The sequence below is a fragment of the Delphinapterus leucas genome, chromosome 4, assembly GCF_059928025.1.
Source record: "Delphinapterus leucas isolate spDelLeu-1000000601 "Yukka" chromosome 4, BTC_Dleu_Yukka2, whole genome shotgun sequence".
NCBI classification, from domain to species: domain Eukaryota; kingdom Metazoa; phylum Chordata; class Mammalia; order Artiodactyla; family Monodontidae; genus Delphinapterus; species Delphinapterus leucas.
The window spans coordinates 81,564,828-81,592,360 of NC_143132.1; the positions used below are offsets into that span (position 1 = coordinate 81,564,828).

General features: G+C 37.3%; 1 protein-coding gene across 3 annotated transcripts in view; it reads left to right on the forward strand.

Moving 5' to 3' along the window:
• Positions 1 to 26,081, forward strand: part of TRA2B (transformer 2 beta homolog) — a 65,778-nt gene extending 39,697 nt beyond the window's left edge. The window contains exons 10-11 of one of the 3 annotated variants that reach the window (XR_016393036.1): positions 3 to 3,221; positions 3,320 to 26,081. The gene's annotated coding sequence lies outside the window, so the exon portion shown is untranslated. Of the gene's footprint in view, positions 1 to 2 lie in introns of all 3 variants that reach the window. The other 2 variants (XR_016393034.1, XR_016393035.1) reach the window with 2 other exon arrangements.
• Positions 26,082 to 27,533: the final 1,452 nt, after the last annotated feature.

Here is a 27,533-nt window from a genome sequence, read left to right on the forward strand (position 1 = left end):
AGAACTTCTGGCTCAGCTGTGCGGCATTTCAGGAAATTTAATCACTCTGCTAGTGATCAAAACTGACCTGTTGGGAAATCAAGAAATGGACAGAGGAGGGGCTTGTTATAGCTCAAAAGAACAATGAAAAAGAAAATGAAACTCTACTTAATAAGCAAAGGTTATGAGAAAATAAAACTCATTCTGGAGACTCCAGCTATGTTTATGAGCTGTGGTCTTGCTAGTGATTACAGGGATTGGCTTCTTCTTGGGAACTTACTTGAACCAAAAGTGTGGAATTACAGATTAAACTAGAGAATACAAATGTTATGTTGTATACAGAGTTGTTCCATGAGCAGTGTATTTCTGTTGTTTTAATGGTGTGATAAAATGAAACAAAAAATTAATTTCTCTTAAAGTCATTTATTCAATAAACAGTTGTGTTAAATATTTCACTAGGCATGAAAGTGAGAGTAAGAGGAGAGGCAAATGGATGGATATAAAGAGAAATTGGCATATGCATTTCTCTGACTTCCACAGAGGAAACAAGACAGGTACTGAAATAAACATAGCACCTGTAGAAAACAATAAAAGAGGCACGGATAAATGCTGAAAGAAGCAGCCATCATTTTGAATTGGGGGAATCAGGCCTGGTATGAAGAAAGAGATGCCACTTGAGCCTGTGCCTTGGAGGATGGTTACAGCATGTGGGCTGAACCTCATAAAAAGGAGTCGCATAGGGAAGGAATTACAGATATTTCTGACCCTTATTAAGGAATTAATAATATTCACAGAGTTAATGGTCCAGCCTGAATCTGAGCACTACAATCAATTTTCTTGAGACACTCATTTCCATCCAGGAGAAAGCAGGAGGGTGTCCAGCAGCCACTCTCTAACTGGAAACTGCTAACACCAGGCACCAGTAGGCCTGCTGACTCAGGGCAATGGGAACAGCCAAACCCTCATCACCCCTCGACATATGAGTCTTTACTACAGCTGTTGGAACAAGGCCAGCCTTACAAATTGCCTTTCATGCCACTTGCCAAGAGTGAGTGTTCACTAATTTTTTTTCCCCTGGGCAGAGGAATAAATGACAGTGATTTTCTTGACTTTCTCTCCTGAGGGAAGGTTAGTTCAAAATGCAGAGTCTGCTAAACTTTGTGCATTTCTGTACAGGCCCAAGACTAGATGTTATATAAATATAATTATGTTTGTGGGTTTGCCTATTTATTATCACATCATTTAAAAACAGCTACATGGATGAAATTTAGTCAAGTTGAAAAGCAGTGAAAACAACATATTTGCTAAGATACAAAGTTAAATATATATTTACCTTTGTATCTTTGTGTGTTTATATATATACATATATGTATATGAAGCAAAATGATAAAATCAAGCATTAGGATAATAAACACAATGTTCAAGATAGTGGTTAACTCTGCAGGGGAGAAAAGGATACACAGGGAGCTTCTGGTTATATTTGTATTGTCTTATTTTGTAATCTGAATGATAACCATAAGGGCATTCCGTATATTATTCTCTATACTTATCTTTGCGTGCCTGAAATATTTAATAATATAACTTTGGCTCAAAAGTCTCTATTTTGTCTTTTTTTTTTTTTTGCTGTATGCGGGCCTCTCACTGTTGTGGTCTCTCCCGTTGCGGAGCACAGGCTCGCGCAGGCTCAGCGGCCATGGCTCACGGGCCCAGCCGCTCCAAGGCATGCGGGATCTTCCCAGACTGGGGCACGTGCCCGTGTCCCCTGCATCGGCAGGCGGACTCTCAACCACTGCGCCACGAGGGAAGCCCTATTTTGTCTTTTTATGAGTTTTATTGAGGTATAATTTATATACAATAAAATTTACCAATTTTTGGTACACAAATCATGACAAAACATTTCCATTATCTCTCAAAATTAAAATATAAAATCAGCTGAGAGGCAAAGATTAATGTTTTTATTATATTTATATTTCAAGGATTTATGACAGAAACTGATATTCAACCAGTCCCCCCACTCTAAACAACTAAAAAACTGAACAAAACACATGAAATAACTGTTTTCAGATATTGCATAACAGGCAGTACAGGACTGTGATATTCCTTGAGAGAAGAGAAAAAAAATAAGGTGAGCCCCCATATGGCCTCCCTTTTTATCTGTCATTAAATTCTGGACTGTGGTGTAAGGAAGAGTAGTCTAAATAGAGCACAGCAGTCTCCCTGACTTAACAAGACAGAAATCAGAGTTCAGGAACACTTAGTTATCTGGAATGTGTGGGGAAAAGTACCAAAGGTAAAGGAGTGATGCCAAAAGCTGCTCCAGAAATCCACATAGGACCCTCTTGAGTCTTTGGCCAAATACCAAACTGTACATGCACAGGACAAGACTCCAAGAGGACAGTCAAAGAACAATTATCAGGGAAAGAACAGCTTTCAGATACCTGTAAGCTAAATAATTACTGAACTGATACAAGGCTAGGATATATTCAAATTTAAACCAGCCAGAGTTAAAACACTTTACAAAAAATGATGCTTCAATAGAGGCTTCAGAAAGATCCCATCTTAGGAAAAGGACTAATCTAGCCCTCGAGTTAAGGTTTCTCTAGACCCACCCTACCTAACAAAGCTTAAAAACAAGTCTCAAAAGGGTTAAGCTAATTCCCAAGCAAATTAACTCCATGACCAAAGAAAATCCCAAACTCTATTACGGAAGTTTAAAAAAAAACCTAGGCACTCAACAATGCATTCATAATGTCCAGCATATAATAAAAAACTACTAGATATGTGAAGGAGCAGGAAAGTATGATCTGTAACCCAAAGAAAAATCAGTCAATAGAAATACACCCCCAAATGATGGAAATTATGTTATTATCAACAAAGACTTAAAACAGTATTATAAACTGTTGTATTATATTTATTAAACTATTATAACATGTCAACTATTTTAAGAAACAGATTAACACAACAAAGGAATGATTAGGAAATCTCCAAAGTGCAAAAAAGAACCAAATAAAAATCCTGGACTCCAAAAATAAAATATATGAATTGAAAATTTCATTGGATAGGTTTAACAGCAGTGACACAGAGAAGAAGGAGCAATGACCTTGAAGAGATGGTAATAGAAAGTATATAAACTGAAGCATACAGAGGGAAAAAGCCTAGAAAATTGTTAACGAATTCTCACTGATCTATTGGAAAATATCAGGCCATCTACTACATGTGAAATTCAAGCACTAGAAGGAGAGGTAAGAAATTGAGGCAAAAATATTTGAATAATGGTTGTAATATGACACTTGAATAATGATCAAAATTTTTTCAAATTTTCCAAAATATAAACTCACAGACCCAAGAATCTCAAAGAACTCCAAGGAGTATAAAAAAGGAAAACACACTGAAGAACATCATAATCAAATTTCTGAAAACCAATGAAAAACATCTTAAAAGTAGCCAGAGGGAAAATATATGTATTACATAAGGGAATAATGATAAGTATAACTTCCGGCTTTTCATCAGAAATAAGGTAAGCCAGAAAAATCATTTAAAGTATTGTAAGAAAAATACACTCTGTCAAACCAGAATCTACATTAAGCAAAAATACTGTTTAAAAATGAAGGTGAAATAAAGGAAAACAAAGCTCAGAGAATTCATTGCCAGGAGACATGCTCTTTAAGAAATTTTAGAGTCCAGGCTGAAAGAAAATGTTGCCAAGTGGAAGCATAAATGAGTAAATGAAGGAAAACTGAAAAGTACTAGAAATGGTAAATATGGAAGTAAAATTAAAAGACTGTTTCCTTCATTTCTTAATTTCTTTAAAAGATAGTTTGAAGAAACAAAATAACAATATATTGCAGGGTTTATGATGCATGTAGAAGTTAAATGTATGTAAACAACAGCAGAAAGGATAGAGGGGAATGAAAATATACTATTATAATTTTCTTAAATTATATGTGAATTTGTATTATTTGAAAGTAGATTATGATGAGTCAAAGATTAACACTGTAAATCCTAGAGGAACCATTAACAATATAAGACAAAGAATATGTATATAGCTAATAAGCAAATAATAAAGTTGAATACTGGAAAACACTCAAATAATCCAAAAGAAGGCAGGGAAGAAGGAGGAGAAAAACAAAGAACATAAAAAAGAAACAAAAAATTTAGCAAGATGGTGGACTTAGAACTAGCCATACCTAAACTTACATTAAATGTAAATTGATTAAATAATCTAATTAAATGACAGAGGTTGTCAAACTAGATTTTTTTAAAAAGCAAGAACCAAATATATGCTGTCTAAGAGATTCACATTAAATAAATGACCCAGAGAGATTAAAAGTATAGATAGAAAGGATAGAAAAATATACACCATGCAAAGCCTAATCTTATTAAAATTTATGCAAATACTAATAGTTTTATGCTAACACATATTCTTATGAAAGCTGGGATGGCTATGTTAATACCAAACAACAGATTTCAGGACAGGGAGCTTACCAGAGATAAAAAGGTAAATTTTCTAATGATAAAAAGATCACTTCATCAAGAAGACATATAATCATAATGTGTGTGTAATTAATAACAGCTTCAACAAATACACACAAAAAAACCAAAAGAAAAATAAAACCAAAAGAACCAAAAGAAAAAATAAAAATTCATAATTATATTTGGAGATTTCAACACTCCTCTCTCAAAAACAGAACAAATACATAGAAAATCAGTAAGAGTAAAAAGATTTGAACAATAGTATCAACCAACTCAATCTTTTGACATTTATAGAACACCGCATTGAACAACTGCAGAATATATTCTTTCCATGTGCACGTGGAACATTCATCATGAATGAGCCATAGAATAAGGCACAATAAATTCAAACAGTAGAAATGATATAGACTATGTTCTCTGACTACAATTTAACTAAAATAGAATTAAACAAAAAGAAGATCTCCAAGTATTTGGAAATTAAACAACATGCTTAATTAACCATGGATCAAAGAAAAAATTACAAGGAAAACTTAGAAAATCTCAAACTTAATGATGATACATTATATCAAAATTTGTGGGATTCAACTAAAGCAGTGATTAGGAGGAAATTTAAAAATTAAATGATTTTTACTAAAAAAGATTTAAAATCAATAATTAAGGGGACTTCCCTGGTGGTCCAGTGCCTAGGCCTACGTGCTCCCAATGCAGGGGGCCTGGGTTCAATCCCTGGTCAGGAAACTAGATCCCACATGCCGCACTAAGAGTTTGCATGCTGCAACGAAAGATCCCACACTTATGGTAAACTTATGTTTACCATAGGGGAAACATGGTAGGGGAGGGATAAATTAAGAGTTTGGGATTAGCAGATACAAACTACTATGTATAAAATACATAAACAACAAGGTCCTACTGCATAGCACAGGGAACTATATTCAGTATCATGTAATAAACCATAATAAAAAATAATAACGGAATCACTTTGCTGTACACCATAAACTAACACAACATTGTAAATCAACTATACTTCAATTAAAAAAAAATAGAATAGCAATGCTTTCAGAAGTGAACCACGAGGCAGACCACTGCTTAGGAATAAAAGTGGTCCCTGGGCGGTGCATTTGAGGGATTGTTCCAAACAGTACTGCAAAAACTCTGAAATATAAACTTACATTGCACCACAGAAAGTAGGTTCACACTTGTAGGCTGAAATAACCAGGTTGATTGTCTGCTAAAATAAATAATAATAAAATAATAAAAATATAAATAAAAAATAAAATTCTCCAGGGACTTCCCTGGCAGTCCAGTGGTTAAGACTCCGTGCTTCCACTGCAGGGGTTTGCCGGTTCCATCCCTGGTCAGGGAACTAAGATCCCACATGCCATGTGGTGCAGCCAAAAAAATAAAAATAAAAATAAAATAAAATTCTCCATAGGTTTTAAATAAGTCACAGAGTCTCATAATATAGAAAATGTCTAGGATACAATCCAAGATTATTCAACATAGAAAAATCAGAAAAATCTCAACTGTTCATCTGGGTAAAGACAACCAATGGAAGCCAACTCTGACAGGACACAGATGTTATAGGTATCAGACAAATGGTTTTAAGCAACTATTTTAACCATACTCCAAGAAGTAGGATGAACATCATTGAAAAAAAAAAAAAAGGAAAGTCTCAGTAGAGAAATAGAATAAAAATGAACCCAATGGAAATTTTAGAACTGAAAAATACAATAACCAAAATTTTAAAAATTCATTAGATGGATTCAGTCACAAAATGGAGATGACAGAGGAAAGGGTCAATGAACTTGAAAACTGATCAATAGTAGCTGTGCAATCTGAACCACAGAGAAACAAAACATTGCAGGGGGGGAGTGTATGGAAAGGAATAGAGCCACAGGGAACCTATGGGAAAATACAAAAACATCTAACATTTGCCTCAATGGAATCTCAGAAGGATATTTGTGTCGCAAAAGTAAATTTGAGGAAAAAATGCCTGAAAATTTCCCAAACTTGGTGAAAAGCATAAATGTACAGATCAAGAAACTCTATCAACCTCAAAGGGTAAACTCAAAGAAACCCATGCCCAGACACATTATAATCAAACTACTGAAAACAAAACACAAATTAAAAATCTTAAAAGCTATTAGAGAAAAACAATGCATTACATACAGGAGAATAATGATTGGAATAACTTCAGATTTCTTATCAGAAACCATGGAGGGGGACTTCCCTGGTGGCGCAGTGCCTGCCAATGCAGGGGACATGGGTTCAATCCCTGGTCCGGGAAGATCCCACATGCCGCGGAGCAACTAAGCCTGTGCGCCACAACTAATAAGCCTGTGCTCTAGAGCCCGCAAGCCACAACTACTGAGCCCACGTGCCACAACTACTGAAGCCCACACGCCCAGAGCCTGTGCTTCACAACAAGAGAAGCCACCGCAATGAGAAGCCTGCACACTGCAACAAAGAGTAGCCCCCACTGGCTGCAACTAGAGAAAGCCTGCGTGCAACAATGAAGACCCAATGCAGCCAAAAATAAATAAATAAAATAAAATAAATTAAAAAAAAAAAGAAACCGTGGAGGTCAGAAGTCACTGAAACAAAGACTTTACTGTGCTGAAAGAAAAGAACTATCAACCTAAATTTCTATATCCAGTGGAAATACCCTTCAGGAATAAAGGTGAAATTCATTGGTGAAAGAAAAATAAAATCTGTTGCCATCAGATTTTCTCTGAAAGAAATGCTAGAGGAAGTTCTTCAGGTGTAAGGAAGATAATACTAGATGGAAATTTGAAATTTCAGGAATGGAGAAAGAATGACAGAAATGTAAGTCTGGATAAATATGGTAGACTATTTTCTCCCCTTAACTTTGTTGAAGTATGTAAGATAGTTGGAAGAAAAAATTATAGTACTGTTGTATGGGTACATATGTACATATTAAGCAAAAAAATACAAACTAATAAAGATCACTACATATTATTACCCCTGTTTACAGTGAGGAAACTGAGATTCAAGGACACATATGTACAACTCATAAAGTAGATATTTGAACTGAGCTCTATCTGATACCATAATCTTTGCTCTTAAAAATCAGCTGGAAATAAACAGGGCTTAGCAGGGAGGGGCTTACCTGAGGGAGAACCTGGCTTGTGCATGACTAGTCATCTGTACAAACCACTATATCCAGGAGGGTGAGCTAACTGGAACTGTAGGTCCATCAGACACAAGGGTCCTATGTTGTGTTGGGGTGTAGAAGCAGGAGTCTTGGCAATGGGATGGATGCTCAGAGTAGGGGCTAGCAGCACCATGGTTATGGGAGGTTCACTGAGTTGGAACCAAACTCAAGACAGTAGTTAGAGGTGTGCAGAACAGAGTCAGACCTGTGGGCAGGAGCTAGTAAGAACAATGAAGAGGTCAGTGGCCCAGCCATGCCAGCCCAAGGCTTCTACCCCAATAGGAGCACAAATAAGGACACCAATGCCCAGGATACAATTTAAGATCTATCCCAGAGGGTAACTTGCACTTCATATTTTGATAAGCAATCAATGTTAAGACATTTAAAATGCTCACACCCTTCATGCGATCATTTCCGTCTTGGGAATCAATCTCCAAAACAAACTGATCTGCCTTTACCAAAACAAACTGATCTGCCTTTACCAAAACAGGTTTTTATTACAAATTTATAATAGCAAAAAGTAACAACAAGGTCCTACTGTATAGCACAGGGAACTATAGTCAATATCCTGTGATAAACCATAATGGAAAAGAATACGAAAAAAGTGTATATATATGTATAACTTTGCTGTGACAGCAGTAATTAACACAACATGGTAATTCAACTATACTTCAATAAAAAATAAATTAAAAAAAACGAGTAAAAAGTTGAAAACAATGGAAATATCCAATAACAGAGGAATGAGTTAAACAAATTCTAGGACATTCATGATGGATGATTATGCAGCCATTCAAAAGGAATTTTTTGAAGAATGTTGGAAATGTTTATAATATAATGTTAAGTGAAAAATTCAGGATATCAAGTCATAAATAGAATACGCCCGAGGTTTCTGCAACTGATTGTGGTTTTGCCAAAATTTTACAGTCCTGACCACCTAGAACCAACTTCCAAGAGGAGAGATATTGGGACTTCTCTGGCAGTCCAGTGGTTAGGACTCTGCGCTCCCACTGCAGGGGCAAGGGTTCAATCCCTGGTCTGGGAACTAAAATCTCCCATGCCATGTGGTGCAGGCAAAAAATAAAAATAAAAAATAAAAAAATAAACAAGAGGAAAGATATCTAAGATTCATTACAGTGTTTTAGGGACTAAAACAAACAAAATCAATTCACTTCCACCTGGATCTTTGCCCACGAAAGCCCAAACAAGCTTCCTTAAGAGAAATTGATACTTTCAACACTGATGTTTATCCTGAATAAAAGGATCCCAGCCTGGGCACCTCACTCGTGTTTCTTCTCAGGTTTAGCTGAAGTCAACTTGCCCCAAGAGGACTTACTATCAAGGCAGCCTCACAGATGTGGAAAGACAATATTAGGGAGCCCCGTACTGTCTGGCCTGGAGAGTGGATATTGTTGCCCAGAGCAGATGGGATAAACTTGGAGGTTTCGGCTTGACAGCCTAAGTGGGACCTCTTTTTTAAGATGTTTGCTTCCACACCCTCCACACATCAGTTAGCAAATATCGTTAGTACTGCCATCCTCAGAGATCTATGTATGTTAGGGTGCTGGGCAGCAAATCCTGCTCAGGAATTTTATAGCCATCCTTCTTCAGCTGTGGCCTTCAGGACAACCAAGAAATTGCAACCAGCAGACATGTAGATGGAGGTGCATCTGCTAAAGTCCAGAGCTGCCTGGTGCCTGCTCCTAAGGTGCCAAAAGCAGGTAGCCTGTTCCAGTGGAACAGTTGGCTGCGGTCTTCTCAGGTAAGCTCACCCTTATGCTGGGTTCTGCAATGGCATTACTCAAGTAGACACTTCAGACCATCCAAACCCTAACTGTGGACATGGTGACATACATTGGACGCACATTCAACACAACACTTTCTAAAAAAACAAGAATCGCAGTACGCGCCAGCACCTGAAAGTTCACTCACTCTACCTGCTCCAACCCCACACACCTTCCTAATACAAAATCATGATAGACTCCATCAGTTCTGTCTTCTTCCCATTGCCACAGCTCAACTTAGTCTAGAATGGCAGTTCTAATAGTATTTGCTGCCTAGAATGTTTTACTGATATAGATTTCTTTAAATTTTTAAAAATTGGGGTATAAAATACTACCTACAATAGTGTACAAGTACACTTATCTTCAGTGTGTACACTTCAGTGAATTTGTGCCTATCTATACACTCATGTGACTCCCACCCAGATCAATGTAGAACATTTATAGCACTCCAGAAGACTCTTCTATACTTTCTAGTCAACACAGATGTTGCCACTCCTCTGACTGTCATCACTATAGTCTTCCTGTTTTGTACGCCAGATCTGGCTTCTTCTGCTCAATCTATTGGTGAGATTCAGCTATGTTGTTGCATGTACAGTAGTTCATTCTTTTTTGTTACTGTGTAGTATTCCATTTTGTGTATATACTACAGTTTATTTGCCCATTCATCTTTTGATGAATATGTGAGCTGTTACCAGTTTGAAGCTACTATGAATGAGAATCCTATGAAGATTCTTGAATACGAATATACTGCTTGGTGAACATTTGTGCTTATTTCACTTGGAGCAAAATTACTGGGTTATAAGATATACATGTATTTAGCTTTAGTAGATCTTGCAAAACAGTTTTCCAAAGTAGTTGAATCAATGTAAACTCTTACTAGCAATATATAAGAGTTCCAGTTGCTCCATATTTTCACCAATATTTGGTATTATGATGGGTGTATGGTGGTACACCATTGTGGTTTTAGTTTGTATTTCCCCTAATGCTGATTGGCCATTTGGATATCTTATGAGAGTGCCTATTTCAGTGTTTCATTCATTTTTAAACTGTGTTGTATTGCAGTTTTCTTATTGATTTTTTTGGAGTCCTTTATATATTCAGACTATGAACCTATGTTAGACTGTGCTATTGTCAAGTTGGTTAAACTAGGAACTATGATTCTTAGAATCCTCTTCCCTGTATGGTTCCAAGTTAGAACTGTCCCAAAGAAGAAACTCCACAATATTTGGAAGATGGAGATGAATCAGCAGCCACTTATCAGTGATGAGACACAGGGATTAGGGACAGTGAAGGACATATGCAGGAGTCCTTGAAGGTGCCTGTTTGTTCTCACTCTTCTTTGTTCCATGAACAACTCATCTTCCCAAATGCTGCCCTGCTGACCAACAATGGCCCCAGACCTATCACGGGATACTTAGCTGCAGACTCACAGATGTAGTAGCAACAATAGCTATACACAGAACTCTCCCCTCCATGGTCCCATTTCAATGGCTGGACATGCTTGGCTTCTTGGATTTCTCGACAAGCTCCAACATGTCCACTTAAGCAGGTATTTCAGGAAGATCAATCAGTGACTATTTCTCTGATTTTCCAACAGAGTTAGACCTCTTCCTACAAAGGAATTCTTGTTTCAGCTACAAAGAAGATAAGTTTATCTCCACAGCATTATATTTTTTTCCCAAACTGCATATATCTGTTAAAGAAAAAAATTTAAATTTAGAGAAGCAAAGGGAGAAAATAAAGAATCATTCTTAATCCCACCACTCAGAGTCACCCGTAGTCAATATTTTGGTATATTTTCTCCTAGTCGCTTTACTGTGTATTTTGCATACATTTACATATACTGTGCATATTTTTTCCCTTTCAAAAATAAAACATGGGATCTACATATTTTGTAAACTCAAAGATACATTGAGTATTGATATTGCTAATTCTTTGTGCACATATATTTCCTTAGAATAAGTTTTTTGACTTGGAATTGCAGAACTAAAAGATAAGTACATTGTTAAGGCTTTTAATACTGACCTCCAAAAAAGACTATATCAATACACATGTCCACCAGTGTCTGCTTTCCTTAATCCTCACCAAAGGCTTTTAAAATCTTTGCTAATTGGTTAGGGGACAAATGATAGCTCTTCTGTATTTTAAATTGCATTTTTTATTACTAGTGCTGTTAAACATTTTTCATCTATACTTGTTAGCCATAGGACCAGCAAGTTTTGATAGGAAGAGTACAAGACAATACCCCAGCTCTAAAAAGGAGGACAGGTTTGAATGGAGGCCATGGCTACTTGACCTTGGGCATGTCATTTAAACTCTCTCAGTCTGTTAAAACACCTAAGTGTTGGGATTAAATGAGACCATGTATGTAAAGAACATTGCCCCATGCCCAGCAGATGGTAAGCCACCAAGAAGTGGGAGGATTACCTCACAGTTATATAGTGGTTGGGTCAGGATTCAAACTGTGGACTGTCCTACTTCAAAGTATGGAGTATGGGAAGTGGGGCGGGGCTGAGCATGCGAGTAGGGGCTGAGTTGTTGAAAGCTGTGAGGTAGGTAAGATGGAGATGGGGAACTAGAGTAACTGTGTCCTTTATAAGAGAAAGGAAACTCTAAAAGAGGCCACAGGCTATGGGCCAAGGTCAGAAGTTGGGCAGGAAAAGATCTGTTACCAAAGCCAGGATTATGGAGTAACACAGGCAGGCAGGACTGGCAAGAACAATTTAACACTCAGCAATTCTATTCTTAGGTATATATCCAAAAGAATTAAAAATATGCATCATCATAAAATCTTATACACGAAAGTTCATAACAGCGTTATTCTTCATAGCTCCCAAAATCGAAACAATCCTGTCCATCAACTGAGGAATGGATAAATAAAATGTGATATATCCATATGATGGAATATTGTTCATCAATAAAAAGGAATGAAGTACTGACACGTTATAATACATGGATGAGCCTTGAAAACATTATTCTAGGTGAAAGAAGTTGGACAAAAAACACCATACATTATATGGTTCCAAATTTACAAAATAGCCAAATCTGTAAAGACAGAAAGTAGATTTGCGGTTGCTTAGGGATGGAGGAAAATGTAAGAATTAGGAGTTATGGATAAAAGATGTGGGATTGGGACTTCCCTGGTGGCACAGTGGTTAAGAATCCGCCTGCCAATGCAGGGGACATGGGTTCGAGCCCTGGTCCAGGGAGATCCCACATGCCGCAGAGCAACTAAGCCCGTGCACCACAACTACTGAGCCTGCGCTCTAAAGCTTGTGAGCCACAACTACTGAGCCCATGTGCCACAATTACTGAAGCCCACACACCTAGAGCCCGTGCTCCACAACAAGAGAAGCCCCTGCAATGAGAAGCCCGCGCAACGTGAACAGCAACGAAGCCCCAGTGCAGCCAAAGATAAATTAATTAATTAAAACAAAAAAATCCACCATATTAAAAAAAAAAAGGTGTGGGATTTCTTTCTGCGATGATGGAAATATTCTCAAATTGACTGTGTTTGGTTAAGACTCTAGTTGCAACTAACCAAAACCCAACTCCAGTTAGCTTAACCAAGTGTATGGGAGTTTATTATAACTCTATAGGGACATCTCACATAACCCAGAGACATTTAGAAATAAGCCACAGTTTTGATCATTTATGGAAGTCTTATTCTGAATTTTCTCTTAAATTATTCTCAAAGAGGTTATTTTTTACCTTTTTAAAGAATTTTTATCGGAGTATAGCTGATTTACAATGTTGTGTTAGTTTCAGGTGTTATTTTTCATCTTTTGAGTTAGATTTGAACTTTGGAAATGACCAAAATTTCTCAGAGTCCAGTCTGAGCCAAGGTGAATGAATGGTGTAGGAGTTAACCTTCTGTTTAAAACAAGATAAAGGAATGACACTGGAGTTGATTTCTGGAGAGGCATGAAGAAGAGAATCCTCTCAGCCATGATGTCCTGGGAGTGAAGGTGTTGTCCTAACTTGGGTCTGGCCCATTTACAGTGGAACAGGAAGGACTACAAAAGACAGGGCACACTTGATTGCCTAAAGGATTTCTTTTTTTTTCTTTCTTTCAGTTATATATATTCAAAGCAATATAACATGATAGTCTCTACTTCTTTAAAAGGCAAAATGGATCATCTTGTAACACCAATCCTTCACACACTTTTCCAAAAAAATTGAACTGGGGGGAACACTTCCAAACTTATCAGGCCAGAATTATCCTGATACCAAAGTCAGAGAAAGACCCTGCAAGAAAAAAAATACAGACCAAAGACCCTACGAGAAAAGAACTACAGACCTTACAAGCATTAATCCTCAACAAAGTACTACCAAACTGAATCCAGCAGCATATTAAAAGGATTATACTTCACAACCAAGTGGTATTTATTCTTGGAATACAAGGATGGTTCAACATGTGAAATGGACCAATGTAATATACCACATTAATAGAGTGAAGGGAAAAACCCATATGATCATCTTAATTGATGCAGAAAAAGCATTTGAGAAAATTCAACACAATGAATACTCAATGATAAAATCACTCAATGAGCTATGACTAGAAGGAAATTACCTTAACATAACAAAAGCCATATATGAAAAATACAAAGCAGATGTCATACTCAATGGTGAAAAGCTGAAAACAAAATTATTGTTGTTGTTTTACACGAATAAGTTTTGGGTGATTTGTTATATAATAATATATAACCAAAACAGAGTGAATAAATTGAAGATTCACCGCAGGGCTTATTACAGCACATGACATGAGGTAGAAATCCAAGCTACTTCTTTCCCACAGTGACTCCAATGTCTCAATCCTTGTAAATTTCTTAAGACAGATGATGCTGTCTCATTTATATTTTGTTTCAGCATCAAATATAATGATTAATATATAAGAGGTATTAAAAATGCTTGTTGAATTGAATCTATATATTTACTTTGAAAATGTGCCACCTTCACTATACTGACCCTTCTCAAGCAAGATTTATCTCTTTCTATATTCATGCCTACCTTCATTTATCCCATTAGAGTTTTGTTGTTTTATTTGAATAAATCTCTTTTATTCCAAGTCAAGTCAATAAAAATTGTATTACTAATGTAAAAAGAAGATATTTATACTGTATTTCTACTATATGAAAATAGACCAGAGAAATATAATGAATTTTTATCTAATACTGTAAAATTTTCCTTCCATTTAAAATTTAAATACCTCTAGTAATTTAGGGTGACTTCCATAGTATTAAAAGGTATCATTAAGAAAATTTAAAAAAAACAAGCTATGGAATGGGAGAAAATATTTACATTTACCTGATAAATGACTTGTATCCAGAATATATAAAGAGCTCTTACATTTCAGTATAAAAAGACACTCAATTTGCAAAATGGGCAGAAAACTTGAATAAACCTTTCAAAAAAGGCAACTAAATTCCTAATAGGCAAATGAAAATATGTTCAACACAATTAGTTATTAGGGAAATGCAAATTAAAACCACAATGAGATACCACTTCACACCCACTAAAATGGCTATAATTATGAAGACAGACAGTAACAAGTGTTAGTGAGGAAGTGGAAAAACTAGAACCCTCATACATTGCTGTCAGGAATGTAAAATGGTTACAGTCACTTTGGAAAACAGTTGAACAGTTTCTTAAAAACATAAATTTGCTATACAACTCAGCCACTCCACTCCTATGAATCTACCCAAAAGAAAAGAAAACAGGGATTTCCCTGGCGGTCCAGTGGTTAGGACTTGGCGCTTTCACTGCCGTGGCCCTGGGTTCAATCCCTGGTCAGGGAACTAAGATCGCGCAAGCTGTGCAGCACGGCCCAAAAAAAAAAAAAGGAAAAATTAAATTAAACAGAGACAGTGTTTTAAAAAAAGAGAGAAAGAGAAATGAAAACACATGTCCACACACAAAAAAACATGTACGCAAATGATCATAGCAGCATTCTTCATACTAGCCAAAAGCTGGAAACCACCTAAATGTTCATCACCTGATGACTGAATAAGCAAAATAATATATATCCATACAATCAAATACTATTTGGTAAAAAAGTAATGTAATTCTAATACATGCTTCAACATGACGAACCTCAAAAACATTATGCTAAGCCGGATACAAACACTATATATAATATAACCCCATTTAAATGAAATGTCCAGAAAACACACATTTATAGAAACAGATGGAAAACCAGTGGTAGCCTGAGGCTAGGGGTGGGAGGAGAGATTAACTGCAAATGGGCATGAGGTTATTTTTTGGTGTAATGAAAATATTCTAAAACTGGAGTGTGGTGATATTTGTACAACTCTATACATTTATTAAAAACAAAAACAACAAAACACAGATACCTAATTATGTTAGGGTTTTAATCAAGAAAGGATGCTGAATTGTAATCAGTGCTAGCTAGCATGGCAGAAATCCCCATTTAGTCAGAGGATATGGCTTTTTAGAGAGAGAAGCAATTGTCCCCAGAGTAATCTATTCAGGAAATTCTGAGCCACCTTGTTAAAAAGGAATGTTCGACTATATATCTTATTGATGCCAACTGTGTCTTTGGAAGCAATTCTGGCTGTTAACTCCATTTATCCATTCAGCAAAAGTCATAGAATGCTTACTTATTTGCCAAGTATTATTTGTCAAGCTGGAGGGGGATAATAAAAAATAAAAAGGCATGGCTTGGCCTTTAACCTGCCAGCATTTCAAAACTTGCGGCTCCGTTAGGAGTTTGGCCCTTCTTCCTTTTCTAGCTACTATCCTCTCTCTTTGACTTCAGAGCCAAGATCCTTACTATTTCCACTTTCTCAACTCCCTAATTCGTTATTTTTTCTTTTTAGCAAAATTTCAAGCATAGAGAAGAGTATAGAGAAAAATATAATAAATATTCGTGTGCCTGGTTAGCTCTTAATCTTTCAGATTTTTAGGTTTTAATCTTAGGTCTTTAAACAAAATAAAATATTACAGATGCATTTGAAGCCCCTTGTGTTCATTTCTTTTTTCACAGAGGTAATTGGTATCCTGAAATTGGTATCCATCATTTCCACACATATCTATATACTATTATTTGATGTGTATATGTATTCATAAACAATGCAATTTATAAACTTCAAATAAATGATGTGATACTTTATATTTTCCCTACAATTTGTGTTCTTCATGCAACATGTTTTCTGAGGTTAATTCATATTTTAACTTCAATTTCGTGTTGCATTATATGAATAAAGCACAATTTATTTTCCTATTCTCCTATTGTTGGACATTTAGGTTGTTCCCATTTTTTTTTTTCTCCATTGCAAACAGTGTTACAAAAACACTCTTAGGGCTTCCCTGGTGGCGCAGTGGTTGAGAGTCCGCCTGCCGATGCAGGGGACGCGGGTTCGTGCCCCGGTCCGGGAAGAGCACACATGCCGCGGAGCGGCTGGGCCCGTGAGCCATGGCCGCTGAGCCTGCGCGTCCGGAGCCTGTGCTCCGCGATGGGAGAGGCCACAACAGGGAGAGGCCACAACAGTGAGAGGCCCGCGTACCGCAAAAAAAAAACAAAAACAGAAACAAAAAAACCCACTCTTATACATGTTTCCTTATGCAAATATCCAAGGTTTTATGGGCTCTACACCTAGAAGGAGAATTGTTAGACCATGGGGTATGTACTCATTTTCAGCTTTGGTAGACATTTCCAAATTCTCTTCAACAACTGTTCAATTTACATTCTCACTAGAGGTACCTAAGAATTCTCATTAGTCTACATCTTTGCCAACATATGGTTTTATCACATTCAATTTTGTCTATATGAAAGATATAGACTGGTATCTCACTGTGGTCTTAATTTGCTTGTTCTGATTACCAGGGAGGTGAACATGTTTTTATGTTTGATGGTACTTTAAATTTCCTCCTCTGTAAGTTATCTGTTATTCTTTGACCATTTTCCTATTGGATTGTTTGCCTTTTTCTTATTGATTTGGGGTGTATGTGTGTGTGTGTGTGTGTTTTGTTTTTGTTTTTGTTTTTTTGGCCGTGCCATGCAGCATGCAGGATCCTGGTTCCCCAACCAGGGATCAAACCTGTGTCCCCTGCATTGGGAGCACAAAGTCTAACCATTGGACCACCAGGGAAGTTCCCTTGTTGTGGCCCTTTAATCTTTGTCTATTACATGTGTTTATCTTTTCTCAGTCTATTTTTTCCCTTCCTTGTGATGATCTTTGTTAAGCAGAATTTTAAAATCTTAAATGTTAAGAAACATAAAAACTTGCTCTTTGTGATTTGTGTCCTTTTTTATATGTTGTTAAGAAATCCTTCCTTAAATTATTTTTAATTTTGTTAGGTGTGCTAATGGTTTTATGTTAATTAGAAAAAGGTCCTTACCAAGTAGAAATGAATACTGGATTATTTACAAGTGAAATTAAATTATATCTAGAATTTCCTTTAAATTGGTTCATCAAAAAATGGTGAAGAATTGCAGATGAAACAACATTGGCAAAATGTTGACAATTATTTAAGTTGTAATAGGTACATGGAGGTTCATTATTCTACCCTCACTTTACTTTATTCTTGGTTTGTAATTTTCCATAATGGTAAATGTAGAACGAGAGAGGGAGTGAAAAATTCCCTGCTAATTCCAAGGCATATTCTAAATCATTCGCTTTTTAACCTGCAGCAAACTGTCTTCTGTCCTCACTATTCCATTGAAACTGTTCTGAAAAAGCCACCAATGACACCAATGACCACAATGAATGGAATCTTCTTAGTTTACATCTTGAGTTCTCTGTGGAATTTTAGAATGTTGCAATTCCTCTTTTTTCTTTTAGCTTTTTATTAATGGGAAATTTTTTAAACTATATAAATGGAGACACAATAGTATGATGAACTCCCGAGAGTTCATTATTGTCTTTAAGAATAATTAACTCATAGCCATGCTTATGTCATCTGTTCTTCCAGCTACTTGCTCTTTTCCCATATTATTTTAAAGAAAATCCAAAATATTTTATTTATAACTATTTAGTATGCATTACTAAATTTTGAGGACTTAAAAAATTTTTAAACAATGCTATGTTTTTTCAAATAAAAAGCAAAATGGCTAGGAATATGAACAATAATTCCTTAATTCTATCAAATATTCAATCAGTGTTCAGTTTGCAATCATCTCAAATGTTGTGTGTACGTGTATGCTTTACAATTTGCTCGAATCATGATCCAAAAAAGTCCTCTACCTTGTGATTTGTTGATGTACTCAATTCTCTTTTACTCTAGGAGTTATTCCTCTATCTCTCATTTCTCCTTGAAATTTATTTATTTACGAAAATGGCTGCGGAATTCCTTGGTAGTCCAGTGGTTAGGATTCCATGCTTCCACTGAAAGAGGCACAGGTTCGATCTCTGGTCAGGGAACTAAGATCCTGCATGCTGCATGGTGTGGCCAAAAAAAAAAAGGGCTCATTTGTCCACAATCTGTATTTTGCTGACGATATTCCCATGGTGCCACTTAACATGTTTCTCTATCCTCTGATTTTTATTTTCCCCTGTAAATTAGTAATTGGATATAGAGGCCTGATCATGTTCAAGTTAAATTTTTTTGGCAGGACAACTTCATGGGTGGTATTGTGATCTTCCATTACAAGCACAAGGTGTCTGGGTGTCTCCATTTGTGATGTTAGCAGCTTTTGAATATCAATAACTAGATCCATTAATTCATTAGGATTTCCAATTGGTGACATTCAAAGTCTATCATGCCTTTTTCATTCATTAGCTAGACTACTTTTATAAAGAAACCCTCTTCTATATTATTTGGCTACCCAATGGTATAGTTCATAAAGGAAAAACAATAATAAATAATGTCTTTCCCTTTATTTAGCAGTTCTCAAAATAATAAATTGTGCACTTAAATCTTCCTGTGGTGACCAATCAGTTTTTAGTATTATCATGAACTGGGGTTGACAAACATATTGATGTGATGCACAAATTACCCCACCTTTGGCCAGTGGGAGGCCTGTTAAGTTGACTTCTAAGCCCTTCTGACAAGAACTTAGCTGTCTTTTTTAATTTTATTTTTTAATTTTATTGGAGCATAGTTGCTTTACAATGTTTTGTTAGTTTCTACTGTACAGCAAAGTGAATCAGCTATACATATACATATATCCCCTCTTTTTTGGATTTCCTTCCCATTTAGGTCACCACAGAACATTGAGTAGAGTTCCCTGTGCTATACAGTAGGTCTTAGCAGTCTTTGCTAACTCTTTTTCTACTTGGAAATAGTATTTTAAGATCACAATCTGGGTATCAGTGTGCTCATTTTTACTTCTTGGTCATTGTTTTTAGGCCTTTAAAATGGAAAGAACTAGAAAATACTTTTTTTTTTCCGGCTGCACCCCGAGGCTTGCTGGATCCTAGTTCTGCCACAGGGATCAAACCCGCACCCTCAGCAGTGAAAGCATGGAGTCCTAACCACTGGTCCACTAGGGAATTCCCCAGAAAATAGTTTTTTCTGAGATAAATTCATCATGAGTTTATGATGATATTTCCAATTCAGATTCAGGGTTTATATCTAACTTCTATCTTAATCTGTATTTTCTTTTTCCCATGCTAAAAATTCTGGTTCTCAGTAACACTGGGAATGATACTAGACTATCACATAATTACTCGTTTTCTTCACCCCATAATACACATCTAACAGTCTCAGAATAACAATACCAACACTACTACCAACAATATGACCGCCATAAACAGTTTAAAACTCTTGAAGCAGTTCTTTTTGTCCTAAGGGTATAACCCACTGGGATAAGCAGTCATATTACTATGTTTTAAACTCACTTGAAATAGATCCCCTCTGTGTGACTTCCCCACTATTTGGTTTACAGTTAAGTTCATTTGTTTTATTTTTCTTTCAATTTTTAGGAGATTGTTTTTTTTTTGTTTTGTTTTGTTGTTTTTTTTTTTTGCAGTACGCGGGCCTCTCACTGTTGTGGCCTCTCCCGTTGCGGAGCACAGGCTCCGGATGCACAAGCTCAGCGGCCATGGCTCACGGGCCCAGCTGCTCCGCGGCATGTGGGATCTTCCCGGACCTGGGCACGAACCCGTGTCCCGTACATCGGCAGGCAGACTCTCAACCACTGCGCCACCAGGGAAGCCCAAGAGATTGTTTTTAAATCTTAATGTTGTTTTATAATTACGTAAGATATTTACATAGTTGCTAAGTCAAATCTACAAACATTACCTTTCACTCCTCTCCTCTCCACTCTATTGCCCCCTCCTTCTACAGATAACCTTTCAAAACATGTTATGGCTTACCCTTCCATATTTTAAAAATATAAGCAGTTCTTTTACATAAATAGTTTTCACTCTGAGATCCATTTTATTTGCTCTCTCCCGTATTTCTCTCTCAGTATTTTTTTGGTATTCAGGAAAACCACACCCACAACCCTCCTTGAATCCCCTTGCAAAGAATGAGGATCTAACTGGGAGAAGAATCAGGTGAAATTCTTGGGACCAATCAGGACCTCCTGCCAGAAAGGATGGGTCTGGGGTCAGTTGTCAGCACCTTGTGTATGGCTGGCGGAAGTGGAAAGGTAGCTAGAGATACTCCTCTTACAAATGGTCCATCTACCCCTGCCAGACAATTAACCGGAGGTTCCTCTAGACGGGTTTTGTGTTTTGTTTTGTTTTCCTCTGAAGATTTGCCTATTTGTAGAAACATAAGATCAGATTTCTGGAGAGATGCAAGAAATCACATTTTTGGTTTCTTGGCGGGTGGGCGATAAGGGACACTGGGTGTTCCCCTAACCCAACCCACTACTGCCCGGGAACTACTTTGGCTCCTACCTGTTTAATGGTTCCACCTGCCAAGTGGCAGTCTTGGGCGACCCCTGCAGCCTCCATGTGTGTGCGGGTGGGCCATGGCCCGCTACACCCTGTGTTTTTGCTTCTTGCTGGGAGCTGGAATGGAAAGAAACCTAACTGTGTGGTCTCAGTTCTTGGAGGACCTCAAGGACTACACTATAAATATACTCTAGATTGCCTGCAGGGTTATGACCCTGGTTTCTAGCCCTTCACCCCATGATACAAAATCACATCAACTTTCATATTCCTACTGACTCCTCCAGGCATGTCTGCTCCTACCTTGTTCCAGTTCCTGCTCTACCCGGTCCTTGAAGACACCACCTCCTCTCTATACCCAGAAACCAACTCCACTGACCCTAAACAATGGATCTAAGTATTATGTGAGTTAGACACTAGATTCCTGGTGATGCCATTTCCAGCACCTGTTTGCTTGTGAGGGGCACAGGCTGGCAGACAGCCATGGGAACTGGACTACTGCCCCAAGCCCTTTGTTATCTCTAGGAACTGGCTAGCCCTGGAAGGAGCAGTCTCTCCAGGGTCAACAAGGCCCTAGATGTCAAAGCACCAGAAATACAGCAAATAAAAAGGCATGATCAAAAACAAACAAACAAACAAACAAAAAAGGCATGATCAATACACCCTACAGGCCAAGAACCAGATAGTTGGGATGCAAAGTAACAGATGGTAAAAAGAGAGAGCAATGGTGGATGCTCTATCAGGATTCTCCTTCTGCTCCCTTGTAAATGTGAGGCCCCTCGGGGTTCTATCCCAGGCCACTTTTCCCTTCTCACTGTACACTCTTTCCTGACACAAGCTTGTGTGTGACCATAACTCCCTTTGTCATAATAAGCAGATAACTCCCTTCTCTGAATCCTTAACTCCAGGTCCATGTACCCAGGTGGCCACAGGACTTATATTCCTGGATGTCTCCCTGGCATTTAAAACTGAGTGTGCTCAAACTAAATACCAATACCAGTTTCTTCCCCAAAGTGGCTCCTCCTCCCACATTCTATTTCAGTTTGTGTCACCCTCATCCTCCCACATGTTTTACCTGGAAACCTGGAGGGCATCCTTCATTCCTGCTCTCCCTCACCTCCCTTTTCCTATCAATCATTTAGCTCTATGATTCCATCTTCTAAATATCCAGCGAATGGGTCTGTTTTACCATCTCCACTGCCAATCCCTTGTACAAACTGCCATCCCCTCTCACTTGGATACAAAGTAACAACCTCCTAATTGGTCTCACTGCCTTCAGCCTTCTTTGCAATACAGACATACTTTCATTTGGGTCATGGAATCTGGGCTTATTTCAACCCAGATCAATCTTTAGATTTCAAAATATTAAAAATTTTAGTAGTTTTAGAATCCTAAATTAGCTCTAAATACAGAAAAGGATATAGTTGGCTCTTTCTTTGTACACTTCCCTGCTTATTGACTTGTTTCAGTGAGCATATATTCTTATGGTAATTTGAATGGAAGTTCCAATAAGGTATATTAAATGGGGGGCACACTGTATTTAAGTGGCATGAAAAGAAGACTGAGAAAGAATTGCCAGAGAAAAGGAGAATGTTATTACAGAAGCCAAGAGAGAGGTTCAAAGAAGAGGGGTGGTTAACAATGCCAGGAGGTGGCCAAGATGCTGGAGTGGGCAGACCCTCCTCCCATGGGCACAGCAAAATTATAACTATTTACAGAGCAGCTATGGATGAGAAAAACCAGAAGACTAGCAGAAAAAATGTACAGCTAAAGATATAAAGAAGGAACAACAATGAGACGGGTAGGAGGGGTGGAAAATTGCAAAAGGAAAACATGAAAATTACAAAAGGAAAACATGAAAATTGCAAAAGGAAAAATCTCATTGGTTAAGGCAAATATACAGTAAAGGAGGTAAATGAGCTAGGTATAAAGCTAGTAGGAAGGTTAAAAGACAAAAGTAGCAAAATCAGGGGGAGGGATAAATTAGGAATTTGGGAGTAATATATACACACTACTCTATATAAAATAGATATAACAACAAGGACCTACTGTACAGAACAGGGAATTATACTCAATATTTTGTAATAAGCTGTATGAAAAAGAATCTGAAAAAGAATATATATATATATATATATATATATATATATATATATGAATCACTTTACTTTGCTGGACACCTGAAACTAACAAAACATTGTAAATCAGCTATACTTCAATTTTTTTAAAAAGGTGAATAATAATCCAACAAGTAGATTGGAGGAATGGTATGAATAAAAAGCATGTATCTTAAAAAAAAAAGTAGTACAATCATTTATATTTGCAATAAGTAGTTAAGGGATACACAAAACAAAAAGATGTACAATATGATGTCAAAAACAGTAAATGTGAGCAGGGAGTAATAATGCAGGATTGTTAAAATTTGTTTGAACTTAAGAGATCAGCATCTTAAAAAAAAAAAGGAGATCAGCATCTTAAAATAATCATCCATACATATATAGCTATATATAGTATGGGGAATATAATCAATAACTATGTAATATCTTTGTATGGTGACATATCATAACTAGACTTTACCAAGGTGATCATTTTGAAATGTATAGAAATACCAAATCACTGTGTTGTGTAACAGGAACTAACATAGTGGTGTAGGTCCATTATACTTCAAAAACAAACTCAGAAAAAGAGACCAGATTTGTGGTTACCACAGGCGGTGAGTAGGGGAGGGGGAATTGGATGAAGGCAGTCAAAAGGTACAAACTTCCAATTATAACTTAAATAAGTACTAGGGATGTAACGTACAGCATGAAAAATATAATTAACACTGCTGTATGTTATGTGTGAAAACTGTTAACAGAGTAAATCCTAAGTGTTCTCATTATAAGGAAAAAAATTTTCTTTTCTTTTTTCTGTGGTTTGGCTGGAAGTTGGCTGATCTAGTCTGGACTCACCTGGGTTTGGTTCCTACTTCAGGTTGAGTCCAGGTCTGCTCTACATATCTCTCATCCTCCTTGTACCAGCAGGTAGGACCTGGATCATGTTGTCTGAAGCAAAAAGTACTGGAGTAACACCTCTCTGTGTATTTTTAAATTTTTCTTTCTATATGAGATGATAGATGTTCAGTAAACTTATTGTGATAATCATTTCATGATGTATGTAAGTCAAATCATTATGCTGTATCCCTTAAGCAGTGCTGTATGTCAATTATATCTCAATAAAACTGGAAGAAAAAATTTTTAAAAGATTTTAGGTAAAAATAAATAAATAAAAATTAAAAATAAACAATGCCATAGACTTCCCTGGTGGTACAGTGGTTAAGAATCTGCCTGCCAATGCAGGGGACACGGGTTCAAGCCCTGGTCCAGGAAGATCCCAAATGCCACGTTGCAACTAAGCCCATGTGCCACAACTACTGAGCCTGTGCTCTAGAGCCTGCGAGCCACAACTACTGAGCCCACGTGCCACAGCTACTGAAGCCTGCACGCCTAGAGCGCATGCTCCACAACAAGAGAAGCCACAGCAATGAGAAGCCTGCACACTGCAACAGAGAGTAGCCCCTGCTCATCACAACTAGAGAAAGCCCGCATGCAGCAACAAAAACACAACGCAGCCAAAAATAAAATAAATAAATAAATAAAATAAAAACCCAAACCCTTTCTTTAAAAAATTTAAAAATAATAAAAATAAAAATAAACAATGCCAAATGTTGCAGAGAGCATTCAAGTTGGATGACAACTGGAAAGCACCGTAGAGTTTGCCAGCTATGAAGTCTTTGGTGACCATGGCAAGTGTTCATTCAGGTGGAACGGTAGAAGCAGAAGAAACTGCAGTGGGCTGTCAAATGCATGGGATGTGAGGAGGTGGAGATAATAACATTTGGCTATGAAGGGCAAGAAAAAGATTCGGTGATAGCTAGTGGAGAATGTCTTTGACAGAGAACATTTTTAAGGGTAGGCGAGGTGAATGGTTTAATGAAGTGTTGTAACCAGAAACAAAGGGGTGAGACTGTGGGGTCTTACCATCCCTTCAAAAGATTTTAAACCTTGTGGGACAGGGCCTTCCTCTACTTCATCAGCTACAGAGATGACAAGATGAAATGGATGACAAGAGTAGTGATGTCAAGAGGATGCAACAGCCAGGCTATCAGAGCCCAAGGTAGGGAGAAGTGCATGAGACTGGGAGGGCTGACATCAGCGCACCCAGCCTGGAGCCAAAGCAGAGGACAAGATCTCTTGCAGTGTGAAGGCTGGTGTCTCTAGCTTCAGAAAAGCTGGGGCTGAGGAATTTTTTAAAAACCCTCAATTATCAATACTAATGTATAATCCATCCTCTTTTGATTACATGCCTTTTTTGCCTGTGATTCACAGTAAGAAGCACATTTTTACACTGTGATCTAATACAAATGTATATAAGAAACAAAAATTGCATATATTCTTGCTATGAATAATAAAGAAAGAGTATCAATATAACAGTTTATATTAATTATTATTAATATTTAAATATAATATGGAGAAGTGCCAAATAAATAGTATAAAAACAAAAATTGGGAAAGACTGGGACTTGAAAAATGTAAATCTTGTTTCTAGGTTCATATAACATGCTTAGTACTTTCCCTGATGACAACCAACAAACCTGGGTATGGGTAGTTCAAATATTTAAACAAAATACTTTTAAAGGTCAGTTATTTAATTATTTATAATAACAAAAAACTAGAAATAACCCAGATATCCATTAAGAGGGAACTGGTGGAATTAGAGTATATACATACAATGGAACACCACGCAACTGTAAAAAGAGATGAGGACTACATTTACATATTGCTATGCAGTAACACCCAGGACATATTAATAAACAAAAAAGCAACCAAAAAAAGTGTGCATGGTATTTTAGAGGGAAGGAAAGGACAAAGGAAGCAGGGACAGAAGCTAAACCTTTCTGACTATATCTTGTTTGATAAATTTGACTATGAGATCATGTAAACATTTTACATAATTAGAAAATATATAATTAAAAAAAGCAAATCTTAAAAACAAAAGCAAAATGAAATAAATAAACCTAATTGTATACTGAGTTGGTGGTGCAACCACACAGATATGAATTGTTTCAAATGAGTTTAAGACATTGTAATCTGAGTGTATGTTCTTAGTGGGATACACCATTAGGACAAAAAAGAAAAAGAAAAAAAAACACCTTAAACTGTTTTCATTAATCATGTTTGTGTTAGTGTCAGTACTGTTATTCTAAGACGGTTGTATGTGTGTTGTGGGATAAAGCAAAAGAGTGATTATGTTGGTTTTTCAGTGTGAGAAAAAGGAGAAATAGATTAAGGTAGACAAGGTTATATAAAAATCCTGTAGTCCTGAATTTGAATTGGAAGTATCACTATAAACTCACGATGTATTTTATCATTAAAAAAAGTATCTCTGGGACTTCCCTGGTGGCGCAGCGGTTAACAATCTGCCTGCCAATGCAGGGGATACGGGTTCAAGCCCCGGTCCAGGAAGATCCCACATGCCACGTTGCAACTAAGCCCGTGCGCCACAACTACTGAGCCTGCGCTCTAGAGCCCGTGAGCCACAACTACTGAGCCCACGTGCCACAGCTACTGAAGCCCGCCTGCCTAGAGCCCGTACTCCACAACAAGAGAAGCCACCGCAATGAGAAGCCCGCACACCGCAACCAAGAGTAGCCCCTGCTTGTCGCAACTAGAGAAAACCCGCGAGCAGCAACGAAGACCCACGCAGCCAAAAAAAAAAAGTATCTTCTTGGGAATTCCCTGGCAGTGGTTAGGACTCCACGCTTTCACTGCCGAGGCCCAGGTTCAATCCCTGGATGGCGAACTAAGATCCTGCAGGCCTCGCGGCAAGGCCAAAAATAATAAAAGTATCTCCTAGGTATATCCATTGGAAAGGCCTAATCAAGCATTAGTGAGCACCCTACCCAGACTGTGGTATCCAAAATCCATTTCACACTTAAAGAAACCAGAGCTCTTTGGAGAAATGATTGATTCCATATCTGGGGCAGGAAATATGTGAATTGAGCCTGAAACATGTCAGGAAATCAGAAAGCCATCAAAGGCACCACTGTCCCAAAATGGGACAGTTTCCCAATTGCCCAAATTGTCCATGAGAATAGTAAATGCAGTTATTTGAAACACCCCAAATATGTTCACGAGTTCATAATAATCCTTAAAAAACAAAACAAAACTCGTTGGTCACCTTTGGAAGATGCTAGGGAACCAATTCATTATTTTTAAATCTCGTAATTAAAAAGGGAAAAAAGAGAAAGCATTTATCCCTACTTTTCCTACACAAATTGTACCTC